Source organism: Salvelinus sp. IW2-2015, linkage group LG4p, assembly GCF_002910315.2.
Source record: "Salvelinus sp. IW2-2015 linkage group LG4p, ASM291031v2, whole genome shotgun sequence".
NCBI lineage: Eukaryota > Metazoa > Chordata > Actinopteri > Salmoniformes > Salmonidae > Salvelinus > Salvelinus sp. IW2-2015.
Window position 1 is genome coordinate 14,372,913 of NC_036841.1, and position 18,815 is coordinate 14,391,727.

Here is an 18,815-nt window from a genome sequence, read left to right on the forward strand (position 1 = left end):
TGTTGATGTGTGTTATAAATGCCACTCCCACTCTGTAGCAAGAGCTGAAATCTGAGCTGAACGTATTGGTCCTGAAAGACGTGATGCGTCTAAGCAACGGCAACATCACGTGCACAGCACTGGACCTGGACACATATGAAGAAACCGTAGGGCACACAGAGCTCTTYGTTGACTGTGAGTGAGACGTTCCTCTGGTACAATTTCTGGGACATTAGTCATTATTAGTAGCCCCAAAAGTGGTGACATGACCAGGATAGATTTAGGACCCTCGTTATAGTCTATGACTAGGGCCTAGAGTTATTCCCTGTCTCCGGAAAAACTCCTGGCCTAGTTATTGCAGTAGTGAAATGTAGTGTAATGTAGTGCAGTGGTTCTCAAACTGGTGGTCCCGCGAATGTGAAACTGCATGGGAACAATGTATACCATTGCCCCTTCGATCTGGTTACTAACATTGGACTACTGTATATAGAGTAGTGTAGCAGTGTTCTTAACAGTGCATGTTGTGTGTCTATAGATCTGGACCCGGCTGTATTGATTCCCAAAGACACCCACGTCATGGCCCGGGGAGAGGAGCTGATGGCCACCTGCAATGCCCTGTCCTCCCTGCCCACACACACTGAATGGTTCAAGGTAAATTACAGTACCTCAAAATTACAATGTGTGTGTGTGTGTGTAGAATGTGTGTTTTAGAGTGTGTGTGTATGCGTGTGTCTCTCTTCACTTTCCCTGTTCTGCCATGAGGTGTTGTTTTATCTGTTTTTGAAGTTTGATTTTCCTGCTCGCTTGAGTTACTTGGTGTGGAAGAGAGTTCCATGTGGTCATGTACAGTAGTGGTGCGCGTTTCTCAGAGTCTGTTCTGGACTTGGGGACTGTGAAGAGACCCCTGGTGGCATGTCTTGTGGGGTATGTATGGATGTCTGAGCTGTGTATTGGCTGCCTTCAACATGGCAACATCTTTCACAAAGACAAGTAGTGATGCGGTTAATTTGCCTGTTTTTCTTCGAGGCACTTGACCATATAAGAGCAGAGCAGCTCTTTATCGCGGACAGACCTCTCCCCATCTAGCTGCCGTTGCATCAATATGTTTTGAACCTCCCAGTTTACAATCTAGGGTTACACCAGGCAGGTTTAGTTTCCTCAATTTGCTCAATTGCCACATTATTCATTACAAGATTTAGATTAGGTTAAGAGTTTAGCTAGTGTTTGGTCCCAAATACAATTCTTTTAGTTTTTGATATATTTAGGACTAGCTTATTACTTGCCACCTGTTCTAGATCTGACTGCAGCTCTTTGTTCAGTGTTGCAGTGATTTTACTTACTGTGGTAGCTGTCGTGTATAATGTTAAGTCATTAGCGTACATAGACACACAAGCTTTATTCAATACCAGTGGTAGGACATTAGTAAAAAGAAAAAGAAAGGTAAGAGGCCAAGACAGCTACCGTGACATATGCCAAACTCTACCTGGCTTACGTTAGAGAGGCTTCCATTAAATAACTCCTGCGGTGTTCTGTGAGATAAGTAACTCTCGATCCACAATAAGGCAGAGGATGYAAATCCATAACACGTGTTTTTTTTCAGCAGCCGACTATGATCGCTAATTTCTAACAAAACAGCTCCCACAGCCCCCTGATATCTGTCTCGACTATGTCTTTCGAATCTCAGAAAGGTTCTTTAAGAGGTGTGGCTGCTTGATTTATATTGTGTCCCTCATAGACGTGTGTGTGTGTGTGTGTGTGTGTGTGTGTGTGTGTGTGTGTGTGTGTGTGTGTGTGGTGTGTGTGTGTGTTTGTTGTGTGTGTGTGTGTTGTTAGAAAGAGAAAAAGTTGCAGAGGGCCACACACTGACCCTGAAGGACGCTGTGTTTGACATGGCGGGACGTACGTGTGTGTGGTGAAGGTTCCTTCACTGGAAGGACTGGAGACCAGAGGCTCTTTACATGTCCACGTACAGGGTAGCCTGCGCGCACACACACACACACACGCACGCACGCACGCACGCACGCACGCACGCACGCACGCACGCACGCACGCACGACGCACGCACGCACGCACGCACGCACGCACGCACGCACGCACGCACGCACGCACGCACGCACGCACGCACGCACGCACGCACGCACGCACGCACGGCACGCACGCACGCACGCACACACACACACACACACACACACACACACACACACACACACACACACAACTAACCCTCCATCCCCCTCTTCCATGCAGGACCCCCAGAGATCATGGAGTCAGCAGACACAGTCCTGGAGGAGGTCACAGAGAAGTTCCTCAACCTGAGCTGTCACGCTAGAGGATACCCAACCCCTGTCATCACCTGGAGCTCCTCTGACGAATCACAGGTAAGCAGACAGACCGACAGACAGTCAGACCAGCAGGAAAAGAGGGCTTCTCTGGGTCAGCTCATACAGACAATGTTTAGACTGGCTGGGAAGGAAAGAGGGACAATGGTGTGGTTTTTTCCCCCTTTTGATCTATTTACACAGAGATCTGTTCCGATCCTGGCTACCTGGGTCATTTCCTGTAACAACGTTAATAGACAAAGCAACTCATATTCAACATTCCTTTCTGAACCGATATATCTGCATTTGTTTGTCCCAAATGGCCACCTTTTCCCATTGTAGTGCACTACTTTTGACCCGGACCCATAGGGCTCTGGGCAAAAGTAGTGCACTTTATCGGGAATAGGATGCCATTTGGGACATAGACAATGTCTTGGTTTCTGGTCTTATCTGTGCTTTATTTCCCTGTGTGTGCTAGATCCTGAAGGAGGTGTCCCACAGACAGACAGAGGACGGGGTTCTCAGTGTGGTGAGCGTCAAGGTGACCTCTGACATCACAGCCAACTGCAACGCCTCCAACGTCCATGGCACAGACTCCTTCCCCTTCAGCATCAAAGCCAGTAAGTTGTCTCTCCACTGTCTTATTTGTCATGTCTTGTATATTTCATGCCAACATGTCCGGTTTGACTGTTAAGAGAAAATGAACAGGCAGAATATACTAACAACCAAATGATTATAATTCATGGAAACATGGACAGAAAACTTGAACCTGAGCCTCAAATCATCTTYAGTAAAGCTGCTAGAGGGGTTAGGTTAAATGCGGAAGACACATTTCAGTTGAATGCAGTCAGTTGTACAACCGACTAGGAATCGCCCTTTCCCTTTCCTAGTTTTCCTTTAACTGTCAGTGTGCTAACAGGAGTGTCACTCTCCCTTTGCCTGTTTTCAGTTGTCCAAACGACCTCGTCAGATCCCAGTACTACAGGTAAGCGTACCACTCTTTTAGGATATAACACTCACTGTCATCGCGTCGTCTTTATTGCGGTCATGCTGCACATTCCAGAAGATCGCGATGTCATATCAATGGGACGCTTAGAATTTGGCAAGCGTTGGGAGATCTGATCACCTGTGCAGCGTAACTGCAATAAAGACGACCGTGCTATCGCAACAAGGAACTTCATTCATCAGTCATGCGCGCACCTTTTTTTTCACAATTTTGTTGTTGAGCGGTTGATGGTCTAGTTTAGCTGTTTCTGTGCGAGTCAGGCAGGGGAAAAAAGGAATGAAAATGAAAAATGCGACAGGTGCTTTTAGTAATGACCAAAATCAGAATTCAAAAAGGTCTCTGTGGGTGTATTAAGGTTTATACTGATGAGGACGGTCATGGTTGAGAAACCTTTTATTGACTAACTGGTGGGCGAGAGCTGCTTATTTTCCATGTGTTGATCAGTCATATAATACGAACACATCCTGATGTGTTCTTTGATAACTGTCATAATTAGATGTTAGAATAAATTGAATCTTTATGGGCCGGCTTTCCGGACACAGATAGATTGACTAGTCCTGACCTGGACTAAAAAGCAATTTCAATGGAGATTCTGGGCTGTCATTGAGCACGCTTTTAAGTCCAGGATTAGGCTCAATTTGGATCCAGGAAACCGGCCATAGAACTCTTACTGCACGGTCATCCTATTTCGGACTATGTTCACTAAATGGTTGCATATCGCCCTATTGCATAAAGATCTGTCTTGTTCGCACACAGATCAGGATCAAGGCTGAAACTGTAGCTGTGTGTTGATGGTTAAAGTGCACTCAACATAGTCTTCTGACTCCCATTACCTCATTGGACCRCTCACGTCACGCCAGGAAATCATTGCCTCCGTCCCTCTGAGGGAAAATCCTGTTTGTTGTTGTTTTATTGATGACAAAATATGATTAAATAGCCAGCGCTGCTGCTCCTGGAAATCATTAGGGCATTTTTTTGGTTGGTGCAGACTGCAGAGCCGTTCCTGGTTCCTGTCTCCTGCCTATCTGTGTTTGTAACAAAGGCGATAAGTGATTAGGGCCATGCTAAGTAGACAAGGCGGTTGTTTCACAGTTGTTAACAGTGTTAGGTTGCCATAGAGCTGCTGTATTATCGTGATAACTGTGTCCGTGTGGTTTGTCCAGTAACAACAGTAACCCCAGTAACTCCTCCGAAGAGAGTCAAGAAAGGTTTGTGACTTCTGGTCCTGGGTCTTGATGCTGCCACCCACCTAGCACGCTTAGAAGGCTGCCCTGCCCACACCTCGCTCCACCCAGCTCACACTGCCTAGACTGAACCCCCAGCCACCACCATCACCCTCCACACTCTCTCTTTCTCTCCACAGCACCCTCATTCTCTATGCAGGGGAGGGCTTTGTACTCTCTACTCAGGAGGCAACACTTGTGACATGGAATAATTGATAATTTAATAGGATCTCTCTGTTTGTGACTTTGTAATACTGTCTGAAAAAGTACAGTATTACACAACTTTATCTATGTGGAGAGATACTTATRAATTATCAAGTGGAAAAATATAATTAGATGAAATCTGGAATTCGTTTTTTTAATATTCATACTTTGTTAGTTACAATGCTATCATTTTAATATGTTCTCTGAATGATGCTTCATGATTCATCAGAAACATAACCCCCAAAATGTTTTTGTTAAACCAGGCTGAAAAGTCCCATTTGCATCTGGAGCATTTTGAGTACAAACCCCCTCCTGTGAGAAGGGAGTGGCATCACCCATTCTGTACCTTGATGGAAATGGATCCATCCATCTAAATCTGCATCCTTCCTCCAGGGGAGGTCCATCCCCAAGTGCACCCATCTACCTCTTTACCTTCCCCCGCTCTTTCTCTCTCCCTTTGTCCTGCTGCCTCCTACTGTAGTTCTGGTTGGTATTCTCTGACAGAGAAACCAAGCAGCACAACTCTGGAAAGTGTTTCTTCTGACTGATCTTTAGTCCTCAGTAAAGAACTTCTTCCATGATGAACAACCTATTCAGAGACTGCACGCCTGTTCATCATTACCACCACCTGTGCATGCTGTTGTCTCTGAATGATACAAGCGACACTCCTGAATGACATGGACACGCACGTGTGCGCGTACACACACACACACACAAAAAAAATCTGAAACTCCTTAAGAGGACGATGTTATCACGAAGCAATTACCGGACAGGAAATGACCCGTGGTTCTGCCTCTTTATTCTTTGTCCCACCAGAGGGCAGCGGTGTGATCATCGCTGTCATCATCATCTGTATTCTCCTGCTGGCTATCCTTGGCAGTGTGCTGTACTTCCTGTACAAGACGGGCAAGATCCCATGTGGGCGTTCAGGCAAGCAGGATCTGTAAGTGTGTATTCCACAATTTTATTTTATTTAAGGTTTGCAAAATTCCAGAAGCATTCTCAAAATTCCCAGGTTTTCCAGGAATCCTCCACCCAGAATTGCTGGAAGAACTGTGCATTTTTAGGGAAGGTTTTTGTAATTTTGCAACCATATTTTGGAATCATGACCCCTTATCAGATAGCTTAATTTGTTGGAAATGCCTTAGAGGATACCTCTAAAATAGCGCATTGTCATTTTTTTTCCCTTCATGATTTTACCTGATGTGTCATTATCATTTCTATCAGATACCGTTTCACACTATTGTGCTGACCCGAACCGTACTGTGCTGGCTCAGAGAGTTTCTTGTCCTTTTTAGTATCGCAACTATGTTGGAGGCATAAACAGCCCAGCTCGGGTTGTCTTGGCTTAGTAGTGTATAAAGGGTATTACATTGGTCATGCTGGTGACTCTGCGCTCTCTCTCTCTAGTACCAAACTGAATAAGGACAGCACTATGGTGGAGATGAATAATGACAACACGGAGGAGGCCGTGCTTTTAGGTGTCAACGGAGACAAGAAGCCCCCTAGTGACCAGGTAACTATGGACACTGGCAATTTTTTTTTAACCTTCCTTATAAATTGTACAACCACTCATCCAAATGATAGTTAAAATTGTATCTTTTAGTATCTGAACTTTAGTGGTTAATACAATGCAATGTTGTGTTGAAGATGTTGAATGTTCCTTACCAGCTGTCCTATGATACAACCTTTAACACATTTACACATTGTTTCGCTTCTGTGTGTGTGTGTGTGTCCGTCCTCTGGAGTAAAGGGTGATAAGTACATGGACGTGCAGAAGTGAGTGTGGCTGTGTGAAGGGGCGACTCCTGCAGCTGCTCCCAGCCTAGTTCACTCTCTCAGGGTGGGATGGATCCTTTGATGCCTTGTGGCCTACAACTCCCTGGACAACCCATCTGATATGTGCTGCAGTTCTCTAACCTGATTCCCAGATTCTTAGTTCTTTAGCATGGCAGTGGCTAACAAAGGAGATAGCTACGTTATGTTCAGTCATGTTTAGCATTTGCATAACATAGAACATGCAGATCTAGGATCAGCCTAGCAATTTTTATGAATGGGCTTCTTCTATGCACCCATAAGACCCAGTTAGAGCACAAAATAAGGATGGTTTTATATATATATACACACCTTAATCCAAATGCCAACTCAGGCAACCAATCACTGAAGATCAGCCTGGAACTGCTCTTTATGAAGTGTACATATATATTATATCCTGTATATATTTCTTTATTTAAAATAACCAAAGAAAAACCTTTTAAAAAGACATGGCTAGTTTTGGTGCTTTTTTTGTTGGTGCAGGGCGTTAAGGCGCGTTCCTCTGCAGCATAGTGGAGGAACGTGAACTAACGCCCTGGACCAGAGCTAGCTTTACTCTAGGAGGTCCACCTGCTGTTGTTCTGCACGTGATTGCCTGCCTTCACTTCCTACTTTGCTAAAGTCTGTACACTGAAACCATGGGGCCATGGGTGCCTAATGACAGGCTTACCTACCATGTCTACATGTATATAGCCTGCTTCATCTACCCATGTAAACCAACTTCCAACCTTTAGAGCTATGTTCTCAAAGTGGACTTCAGTATTGGTCGTGACATCACATATCATTTAGCAAATTCCGTTTGAGTTTAGTCTTTTATTATTTTTTATTTGTTTTACTTACCCCTGAAACTAACCGTACGCTTGTTTTTGGCTTTGTGAATGAACACGTAAGGCCTTGTATCCTCCTCTTATCTTATGAGAGATGGGCCCTGTTTGAATATATCCTTCCTGCTTTCCTTCATTGGAGTGATCGCTGAGCTGACGTGACTTGGATAGGCGAAGGCCTATCCAAATCAGGTCAAATCAGTGATTTATTCATGGAAGAAAGGATATGTAGTGAAATATCCAGGATTGGGTTCTTTTGTACTACCAGAGCCAATAGCAGAGCTCCGATGAAGCCAAAGTGTTATTGGTTACTTTTTCTTCCATAAACTGCTGTCTAGTTCTTGTACTGTTTGTAAATAAGAGGTTAGAATCACGCTGATAAGTTTGCAGTTCGTAAACATCTGTCTGCCTTATACATTCAGCCTCATTCTACAAGTCACAGCTAGCAGAATAGCTTACATTCGTTCACACTTGTTTTATCATTCTTTGTGAAAATATCCAGTGCACTGATTTTCTTTAGTTTGTTATAATTTTTTGTCATGTTTTGTTTGTTTTGGATGTGGATCTCTGGTTTAAGTTGGGTGAAGGAGTGTTTGCGTGTGTAATGCGAGTGAAACGTTAGCTAGTTTTTGATGAAAGGTAAAATGGCTCTTTGACCTAGGGGAGAGTGGGTTAAATTGAGCCAAAGGGGTAAGTTTAGCCACCCTTGTTTCTAGGAAACCATACATAAAACTAATAATTTGACCAAAATGGGAAGAGGTCATAATTTCAGGGAGTCTGTGAAGGAAGAAACCACATGTAAAAAGTGGTAAGCAAGTTAGGTCCCAAAAAACGTATCTTCACCAAATCAAATGGATTTGTGTTAGCAGGTTCATGATGCTTGTATCTAAACCAAAGTAGATACTTTTAAGATTGTTATATTCACACACACATATCAGTTGGTGTCTCTATAAGCTTCAATATGAGGTCCTAAACCTAGCATGAGGGCTAATAGTAACAATGCATATTTATTTATTTTTTAAGAAAAGAAAAAGGCTAATATCGTCAATGTTTGCTTTGGGGTAAGTTGAGCCAATGGCAAGTTGAGCAAATGTAAGTTTGTTTCTTCCCAGGCGTAATGCCAGACATTATCGCTGGGATATGGGTTAACAGGACCTGGCCTGTTAAGTGTTTTAAAAAATTAAGTGGTGTTAAAAGATGCTTCAAATTATTTAAAAGAAAAAAACTATTGTGATCGTGTTGAATTGTGTTTGGGAAATAAAGTCAGACATGGTTTTAAGAGAAGTAGTAGTAATATTTCATTCAGTACAGAAATGTGTAGACGGCTTAACTTACGCCATACGTACGTTGTGCCAAGAGACCACTTTCTTTGGACAAGCTGTTCTCAAAACTAATGTTTACATTAGTATTATTTCCAGGGATACACAACATTCTGACATACATGTAGAAAACTTTGTTAGAAAGAACACTATATTTTCCTTGATTGAGTGATGCTAAACATTTTTTTTTTTTTTTAAATGGCTCAACTTACCCCACTCTCCACAATGGCAAATAAACTATATTTAAAATTCAAACAGGCACTCGCACATCTGAGCCAACTTTGTTGCAGGTGCATGGTAACAGTTGAATAACATGACAAAAAAAAGAGGAAACCCGCATACTGCTCTTGCTAGCGTCACTGCTCTTTACCAAGCTTTACATATTGGCCTCAAGGCCTTCGTCAGAGTAAAACATGTAAAATGCTAAAAACCTGACGAAGGCCTTGAGGCAGATRCKKRWAKMRCWGYKMTWYMMGYATCTGCCTCAAGGCCTTCGTCAGGTTTTTAGCATTTTACATGTTTTACTCTGACGAAGGCCTTGAGGCCAATATGTAAAGCTTGGTAAAGAGCAGTGATACCAGCAAGAGTAGTGCGTGGGTTTCTTATTTTTTCCCCACCAATATAAACCACATGAAAGTCATCTGAACAGGGACTAAATGTGAAACTCTGATAGTGTTTTACACAGAAGCCCTCTGAAATGCTATGCTATGATACCTAGTAGTTTTCATTCTGCAAACAAAATTGCAAGAATTTGTTTTATCAGTTGGTCAGACCACTAACATTTCTACACCAGAGAATGACTCGATAACAACACAACTCCTTAGTTTGAGCTTTCTTAAAATCACAACAGGTGAGATTCCAAGAGCTCGCTCATGGCCATGTTAAAACACAACCCAGGAGCTACTCTTATTAATAACTAAAGACACTACAGGTCAAAAGGTGGTTTTGCTTAAGTCTGCATCAAATCATTAGGGACACCAGTTTTACTCATGGTCCTCCCAATCAAATGTGTTACGGTACAATCTGAGTAGAAAAGTATGACAGTCATCAATCTTTGATTGATTGAAGTAAAATGTAAGTTCTGTACTGTCTAATTACAGCCTTCAATATCTCCCCTTTTCACTATTTTAGATTTTTTGATGTTTTTGACAAGAACTATCAGTGTTCTTTTTGATAATTAAAAAAAATTGTTTGTAATGGTCTATGACTTGCAAAGACTGATTAACTTCAGGACAGGTGAACGGATTCCTTTTGTTTAAAAAAAACTTWWAAAAAAAACGTTTTTACAAAGAAAATGCCAAATAAAAATGCATGTTCAATGAAAAACGTGTCTCTCTTCAAGCCTGAAAAGATTGTACATCTTCACAACCTGCAACTTTCCGTTTTTTTAACAGGACTAGCAAGACATTGATAGAAAGAATACTGTATATACTCCAAATATAAAACATAGCTAGACGAGAAGATCAATTTCGGCTTGTGAAGACAGGAATGTATGGTGTACTACAGTAGCTGGTCATCTCCCATGTTTCCCACATTTCTTCCCAAGAGTACTAAAACATATTCAGATAAGTAATGGATTTGGGAGTTTTATTCTATTTTTAATCGATACCAAGATGAGGGCAACAAGAATTGGGTGTACCGGGCCAATATGCAGAACGGATCTTAGACCTTTCTTAAGAACACTACAACGGTGCTAACAATTCTTACCAAGGTGTGTTCACGCAGGGATGACTGTTGTAGGTCGACTGGCAGATTGTCCGCTTATCACTGGAAGATGAAATGGAGGAAAAGCGCACACCAATGTTGACAATTAAAACATGTTCAAGTTCACCGTAGAACCTAAAGTCCAAGGTTGCGTTCCGATTTCCAYCCTTCTCCCAAAGTGTGCATTTGCACAGTGCACCCTCCCCATTTGTGGACTTAAAAGTAGTCAGTGTAAGCGTTTGAGGTAGTTTCCAATATTGTTAAATCCATGACTGCATGCTTCGGGACTCGGGAGAAGGGCGGAGAATCAGGGCATTGCCCAACTGAGGTTCTCTCTGTCCTTTCTTTGTGATTCAAGTGACAAGACATGATTGCATCAAATTGAGGGATGTCTATGATAATGGATACAGTGGAAATATAGATTATGATAAAGATAAATGATTATGGACTAAATAAATGCAGCGTAACAATGCATATTTAATTTTTTTTTAAGAAAAGAAAAATGCTTCAAATTCCAGAAAAGAAAAACAGGATTTCGTGACGTTTTAGGGGAGGAGTACAGCGGTAAATTAATAAATACGTTTATAAATGGAAAATGCATAACAAAAAAACAATGGACTCCAAAAAGGTCCACATTATCGGACCATCCACATACATGGAGAGACAGATGTTTTAAACCAAAGCGGACGTCGGAGCACTGATGGCAGTTTAGACCTTGGTAGTGAGAAAAGCTGAAGCAGTAAGGCAGCGAGAGAGAGGCGGACACTTGCCCAATCCCAAACCGACCCATAGCCCCTATGCACTTAGGGAGGAGAGGGAATTCGGTAAATACAATATGCAGAAAATGCCTCTTTTCCTATCAGAAGGTAAGAGGGAGCAATTACCACACTACTCCTAAAAGGTACATAGGGGGCTAGTGTTTGATTTGGGACTGGCCAAGTTTCCTCCAAAAGCCCAAGCCAGCAAGCCTGGGGCACAATCAACAGCCAATAACATGTTATGTATAAAACATGGCTTAAAAACTGTATAGCTGAAGAAAATGCATTTCTCCGCAACACAGGTGTTGCGACACGTGTGAACCAGAGTAGAGAGAGATTGCTCAAGGACTGTGTTCAGCTATGGATAAGTACCGTTAAACTGAGACATGACGTCTTTACCTACTCTTTTAATAAACAGTATAGCACTGTGCATACTTCCAAAGTGATGAGCGTTAAAAACCATCAAAAAGTTCAAGAACCGCCTCGACTGTTGAAGAGAAAAATGGCATCGAGGACAGACAGCTCCCTCTTCTGGTAAAAAAATGGAACAATTCCAATTGGGGAGAGGAGTTTGATGTGTAATGTGGTGACGTCGTCCCATAGGCAGAGAAGGCGTATAGGTAAGAACCAATACTGGACTATCTTAGATTGTTAGACCAACGTGCTGAAACCATGTTCGCTCGTCAGACAATACCTTATTCTAGTCATCAGGAGAACATTACTGACACTTCTAAACATATGGCACTGCGCACAAAATTATCCACAAAAGTAAACAAAAACCTTTGGGGGGGGGGGTTAATATAAAATCTGACATGTACAGGAATGCTAAATGAAATGAAACATAGCAATTTTCACATATTTTAAATCAGTAACTATACACTTCATTTTTAAAGTGACAGTATCGTCGCACAAATTGGTATAGTATGTAGAAAAAAAGTCAGTATACACTTAGTGACTTCAGAAAGTATTCACACCCCTCGACTTTTTCCACATTTTGTTGTTGTGCTACAGCTTGAAGTTAAACTGGATACAATTGAGATGTTATGTCACGGACCTACACATAATAGCCCATGAGGTCAAAGTGGAAAATATTTTTCTAAATGTTTACAAATTCATTAACAATGAGAAGCTGAAAATGTCTCGAGTCAATAAGTATTCAACCCCTTTGTTACGGCAAGCCTAAAGAAGTAAAAATGTGCTTAACAAGTCACATAAGTTGCATGGACTGATTCTGTGTGCAATAACAGTGTTTAACATGATTTCTGAATAACTACCTCATCTCTGTACCCCCACACATACAATTATCTGTAAGGTACCTCAGAAGAACAGTGAATTTCAAACACAGATTCAACCACAAGGACCAGAGAAGTTTTCCAATGCCTTGCAAAGAAGGGCACCTAGTGGTATAAAAAGCAGACATTGAATATCCCTTTGAGCTTGGTGAAGTTATTAATTACACTTGGGATGGTATATCAACACACCCAGTCATTACAAAGATACAGGCGTCCTCCTAACTCAGTTTCTGGAGAGGAAGGAAAATGCCCAGGGATTTCAACATGAGACCAATGGTGACTTTAAAACAGTTCCAGAGTTTAACGGTTGTGATGGGAGAAAACTGAGGATAGATCAACAACATTGTTGTTACTCCACAATACTAACCTAAGTGACAGAATGAAAAGGACGCCTGTGCAGAATAAAAAAATTCAAAACATGCATCCTGTTGTAATACCCTCCAAAATATGTGGCAAAGAAATTCACTTTTTATCCTGAATACAAAGGTTTATATTTGGAGCAAACCAATACAACAGAGCACCAATCCCAATATTTTCAGCATAGTGGTGGCTGGATCATGTTATGGGTATGCTTGTAATCGTTAAGGACTGGGGAGCTTTCCAGGATAAAAAAAATAAAAACGGAATGGAGCTAACCACAGGCAAAACAGGAAAACCTGGTTCCGTCTGCTTTCCACCAGACAATATGAGATGAATTCACCTTTCAGCAGGACAAGGCCAAGTCTACACTGAAGTTGCTTACCAAGAAGACAGTGAATGTTCACAAGTGGCTGAGTTAGTTTTGACTTAAATCGGCTTGAAAATCTATGGCAAGAGTGGGAAATGGTTGTCTAGCAATGATCAACAACCAATTTGATAGAGCTTGAAGAATAGTTTTTTTTAAAGAATGTGCAAATATTGTACAATCCAGGAGTGCAACGCTCTTAGAGACTTACCCAGAAAGACTCACAGCTGTAATCGCTGCCAAAGGTTGTTCATACATATATTCACTCAGGGGTGTGAATACTTATGTAAATGAGATTTCTGCATTTCATTTTCAATAAATTTGTAAACATGTTTTCAATTTGTCATTATGTGGTAGTGTGTGTATATGAGTGAGAAATGTTTGTAATCCATTTTGTATTCAGGCTGTAACAACAAAATGTGGAATAAGTCTAAGGGTATAAATACTTTGAAGGCACATACGGAAAGTATTCTGAAAGTATTCCCTTGACTTTTCCCACATTTTGTTACATTACAGCCTTATTTTAAAATGAATAAAATAAATTGTACTAAAAATAAAAAACTGAAATACCTTATTTATTTAAGTACTCAGACCCTCTGCTATGAGTCTCGAAATTGAGCTCAGGTGCATCCTGTTTCCCTTGATCATCCTTGAGATGTTTCTACAACTTGATTGAAGTCCCCCTGTGGTAATTTCAATTGATTGGACATGACTTGGAAAGGCACACACGTGTGTCTATAAAGGTCCCACAGTTGACAGTACATGTCAGAGCAAAAACCAAGCCATGAGGTCAAATTAATTGTCCGTAGAGTTCCGAGACAGGATTGTGTTATTAAGGCACAGATCTGGGGAAGGGTACCAAAAAATGCCTGCAGCATTGAAGATCCCGAAGAACACAGTGGCCTCCATCATTCTTAAATTAAAGAAGTTTGGAACCACCAAGACTCTTCCTAGAGTTGGCCACCCAGCCAAACTGAGCAACCGGGGGAGAAGGGCCTTGGTCAGGGAGGTGACCAAGAATCTGATGGTTACGCTGACAGAGCTCTAGAGTTCCTCTGTGGAGATGGGAGAACGATCCAGAAGGACAACCATCTCTGCAGCACTCCACCAAGCAGGAATTGATGGTAGAGTGGCCAGACGGAAGCCACTCCTCAGCCAAAATGCACATGATAGCCGGGCATGGAGTTGCCAAAAGGCACCTAAAGGACTCTCAGACCATTAGAAATAAGATTCTCTGTTCTGATGAAACCAAGATTGAACTCTTTGGCCTGAATGTCAAGCGTCACGTCTGGAAGAAACATGGCACCATCCCTACGGTGAAGCATGGTGGTGGCAGCATCATGCTGTGGGAATGTTTTTCAGCGGAAGGGACCGGGAGACTAGTCAGGATTGAGGGCAAGATAAACAGAGGAAAGTACAGAGAGATCCTTGATGAAAACCTAATCCAGAGCGCTCAGGACCTCGGACTGGGGCCAAGGTTCATCTTCCAACCAGACAATGACCTTAAGTACACAGCCAAGACAACGCAGGAGTGGCTTCGGGACAAGTCTCTGAATGTCCTTGATTTGCCCAGCCTGAGCCCAGACAAGAACATCTCTGGAGAGACCTGAAAATAGCTGTGCAGCGACGCTCCCCATCCAACCTGACAGAGCTTGAGAAGGTCTGCAGAGAAAAATGAGAAACTCCCCAAATACAGTTTTGAAAGCTTGTAGCTTCATACCAAAGAAGACACGAGGCTGTAATCGCTGCCAAAGGTGCTTCAACAAAGTATTGAGTAAAGGGTCTGAATACTTATGTAAATGTAATGTTTTTTATACATTTGCAAAAATGTATAAAAACCACGTTTTACTTTGTCATTCTGGGGTATTGCGTATAGATTGATGAGGGGAAAAAACTATTTAAACCATTTTAGAATAAAGCAGTAAAAAAAAGTGGAAAAGTCAAGCGGTTTGAATACTTTCCGAATGCACTGTACATGTTTATACATAGACAAGAATCAGTACAGTAATTAATATTAAAGGAAAAGCGATTCCGTTCTGAAACCTCACAAACCCTTTATTTATTTTTGTAATTTTACCCCTCTTTTTCTCCCCAATTTTGTGATTAAGATCTTGTCTCATCGCTGCAACTCCTCAACGAGCTCGGGAGAGGCGAAAGTCGAGTAATGCGTCATCCGAAACATGACGCTCCAAACCACGCTTCTTAACACCCGCTCGCTTAACTCAGAAGCCAGTTGCACCAATGTGTCGGAGGAAACACCGGTCAACTGGCGATCGTCGTCAGCCTGCAGGCGCCCGGCCCACCACAAGGAGTCACTAGAGCGCGATGAGCCAAGTAAAGCCCCACCGGCCAAACTCCTTCCCTAACTCGGATAACGCTGGGCCAATTGTGCACCACCCTATGGGACTCGGTAATGACACAGCCTGGGATTAAACCCCAGGCTGTAGTGACGCCGCAACACTGCAACGCAGTGCCTTAGACTGCTGTCACTCGGGAGGCGAAACCTCACAATCCCTATTGAACATGGTGCACTCAAAAGTTACATCAACGTTTCGCTCAAGGCAACTAGGAACAGAAGAAAAATAAACTAAGGACACCACAAACCTCTTCCAGTCTGGAGACTGAGATACAGTTGAGAAGCTAGCCTATACGATGATTCTACAGCCCATTGCGGCTGTAGAATCAGAGCCTCTCCACCTTTAGGGGTGAAGTCAATGTACCTCAATAGTACCTGTCTTGGAGATAAAAATATGGGAATTTGAGCCAGTGCAATTTTTACATATTAACCAACAATGTAAGAGAAGTCAGCACAAGATGATGTGCAAGTTATGATGACAATTAGTTAGACTACTTTTGTCAATTCAATACGTGTGGACATTCACATATTCATCGGTATAGCCTCCCTAAAAATAGAGGTTTGTGGATTGCGTTCAAACTCTGAAGGCCCTATAACCACTGAATCGGAACACTCAAAGTGAATGAAGACCTATCATGTAGTCATACAGGAACATGGTGCACCTTCAATGAGTGCATTCGTTAGTTTAACAATGTGTTGTCAACTCATTGAGTCAAGACTAGTCGGAACAGTCCATGTGAAAAGTCACTTGTCTGGTTAGTGTACATATGGTATTCCTGAGTTACAGATCGGATTGCAAAATTCCAGAAATGTTCCCACAATTCCCAGGTTTTCCTGAAATCAGGAAGTAATAACAGGGAGGGGAATCCTAAAACTTGGGAATTCTCCAACCGGGATTTTGAGGAAACCTGGGAAACCTCTCCGTGAAAACAGAGAACAAAATGTCCACATTCCCAACTGGTCCACAAAACCTGCTGTTGCGTTGACCCGACCCAAACAATGGTTGTAATATCTCTATAGGAAAAATAAAACTCTTTATAACCCTGTCAACCCGGAAAGGTTTACAAAAATAAATAAGAGTTATATAGAACGTGAAACTTTCTTTCCCCTTTTGGGGGGGGGGTGTGACTCGTCAACATTTTGGGTGTGCGTCTCAACATGTCCTTGTTCACTAAGCTACTGGGCTTTTTGCAGCTGTGCAATTAAGACGATCCTTAATAACAAAGCTTGCACAACACCCAATTTCATCTAGATTAGATGTACTCCCCTTTAAAGTAGAGGCATTTACAATACAGACGTCTGACTGAGTTATGGCACTGTTCCTTTTCACCAATCACATCGTTCGTTTTGCCGGTGCTACCACTTAAGTCAATATGCTGACGGTGCGATTTATGACGTCATCATAATTCCCCTAAAGGCTATCCAGTCCAACACTAAAGATAAGAAAACAACTGAATTCAGCTTGAATTGCACAACCCAAGCTGCTCGCATTTTCAAGTATGCTACATCACCAAATAAAGAACACAAATTAGATACTGTCACTTTAAAAAAAGAGGAGGTTAAACAACAATATTCACAAATGTACATTTAAGGCTTAATAGTATAGCAATAACAATAGTAGCAGCAGTAAAGCACTTCTGAATTAATAATAACAATAATGATCATAATAATAATATATTATTAAAGTAAATCGATGACATATTTTTTTTCTCTCACAACGCTGAACAGCTTCGGTGTACATCTCGGACGAAGCTCTTCTCATTATCTGAGCTGTGTTCAACGCATCATAAAATCTTGGCCCGGTACTGGGCCTCTAATAGAATCCGTCAATACTTTTTTGCCCACCATTAGATTTCAGTACACTTTGCCCCTCCCATTCAGACGATTGGTAGAGAGAAGTATGTTTAGAAAGATGCACTACATTTGAGGAAGAACGATTAACCCACATTCATTTTGCACAGGAATAGAAGAGGGATTGGGACATGGGCCAATCGGGACCTCCCAGATGGCTTCGATTGATTAGATCTGACAGAATGGGAGTGGGAGTGAGAGAGAGAACCCCCCCCGCCTCCACTGCGCTAACACAGACATCCAAGTCATCCGAAGTTGGTATCACACATTTGTGTGGCTTAACAGCAGAGCCAGGACTGCCTCTAAAAACCGTCTCACTGAACAAACTAAACACAGGCTTCCCAGTCCCAGTTTGGTCATCTAAATCACTGATGAGGTGATTCGATGTAGGAAATAATGCTACCCACAGTAGGAAATTATGCATATAGCTAATAACACAGTCAAAACACAGCTTTGCTCTTCACCGGGGTTAAGTCAAAATTGTCAATCGTGAACTCGGTCATCCATCACGCGTCATTATCCTACTAGCCAAGTCAATGGCCAGACACACCGTACACACATCCCAGACAAAGACACATCCCAGACAAAGGCACATCCCAGACAAAGGCACATCCCAGACAAAGACACATACCCTGTGGGTTTAACCTTTCCCATAGCTGTAGATCACTTGAAAGCGCACACACAAACACACACCGGGCTACAACCTTAGCTGGAGATGACAGTCCAGACCTCTAACACTAACATTATGCTACTTTGAGGCGCAACACAAACATTAATTTCCCCAGAAAGTACCGAAGCAATATCATTAAAAGGCCACATTTGACATGTTGCCAAATGTTTAGGAAACGCCTGCTTCTAAATGCTAAACCAAGTCTGTCTTTCTCCTCAAAGTGAGGGCTGGGGACTATAGAAGGGAGCTCTCTCCCTCAGAGCGGTTTCAAAGAACCACTATCTTTGTCCTCAGCAACCTATCCTTAACATGAACGACATGAAAAAAGACCTTCGAAGCGGAACTCATAGGAAAAATATATGTATACATTATACACATTTAATATATATTTTGTTATATATTAAATTCTTATATAGACACACGTACATGTTTTTTTTTTTTTGCGAGGTGTCGATTACATTTCGGTAGAGGCCTCGGGAGGACGCGAAAACGACTGAGAAAAAGCTTCGGTTGCACGATGAGCCATCAGCATCACCACGTGGGATATGGAGAGTGGCCCTGCAGCACATTACAAAAGGCGTCCAGACACTCTTGAGAAATCACGTGGAGTGCAGGGCTCGGAGTCACACAGTTAGCATTGAGCTAGCTTTGAGAGGGCGCCGGACAGGAGACTGCAGGGGCTCCAGTTAGCACTGAAGCGCTAGTACTGCAGGCGATTTTGCTTTGGGCTGAGCTGGGCAGGGCTGGAGCAGAGGAGGTACTATGTAAGAAT

The 18,815-nt window shown here is 42.3% G+C and overlaps 1 pseudogene; it reads left to right on the forward strand.

Annotated features, from left to right (window-relative positions):
* The window catches only part of LOC111957259 (cell surface glycoprotein MUC18-like), a 73,298-nt pseudogene extending 65,418 nt beyond the window's left edge, over window positions 1-7,880 (forward strand).
* Window positions 7,881-18,815: the final 10,935 nt, after the last annotated feature.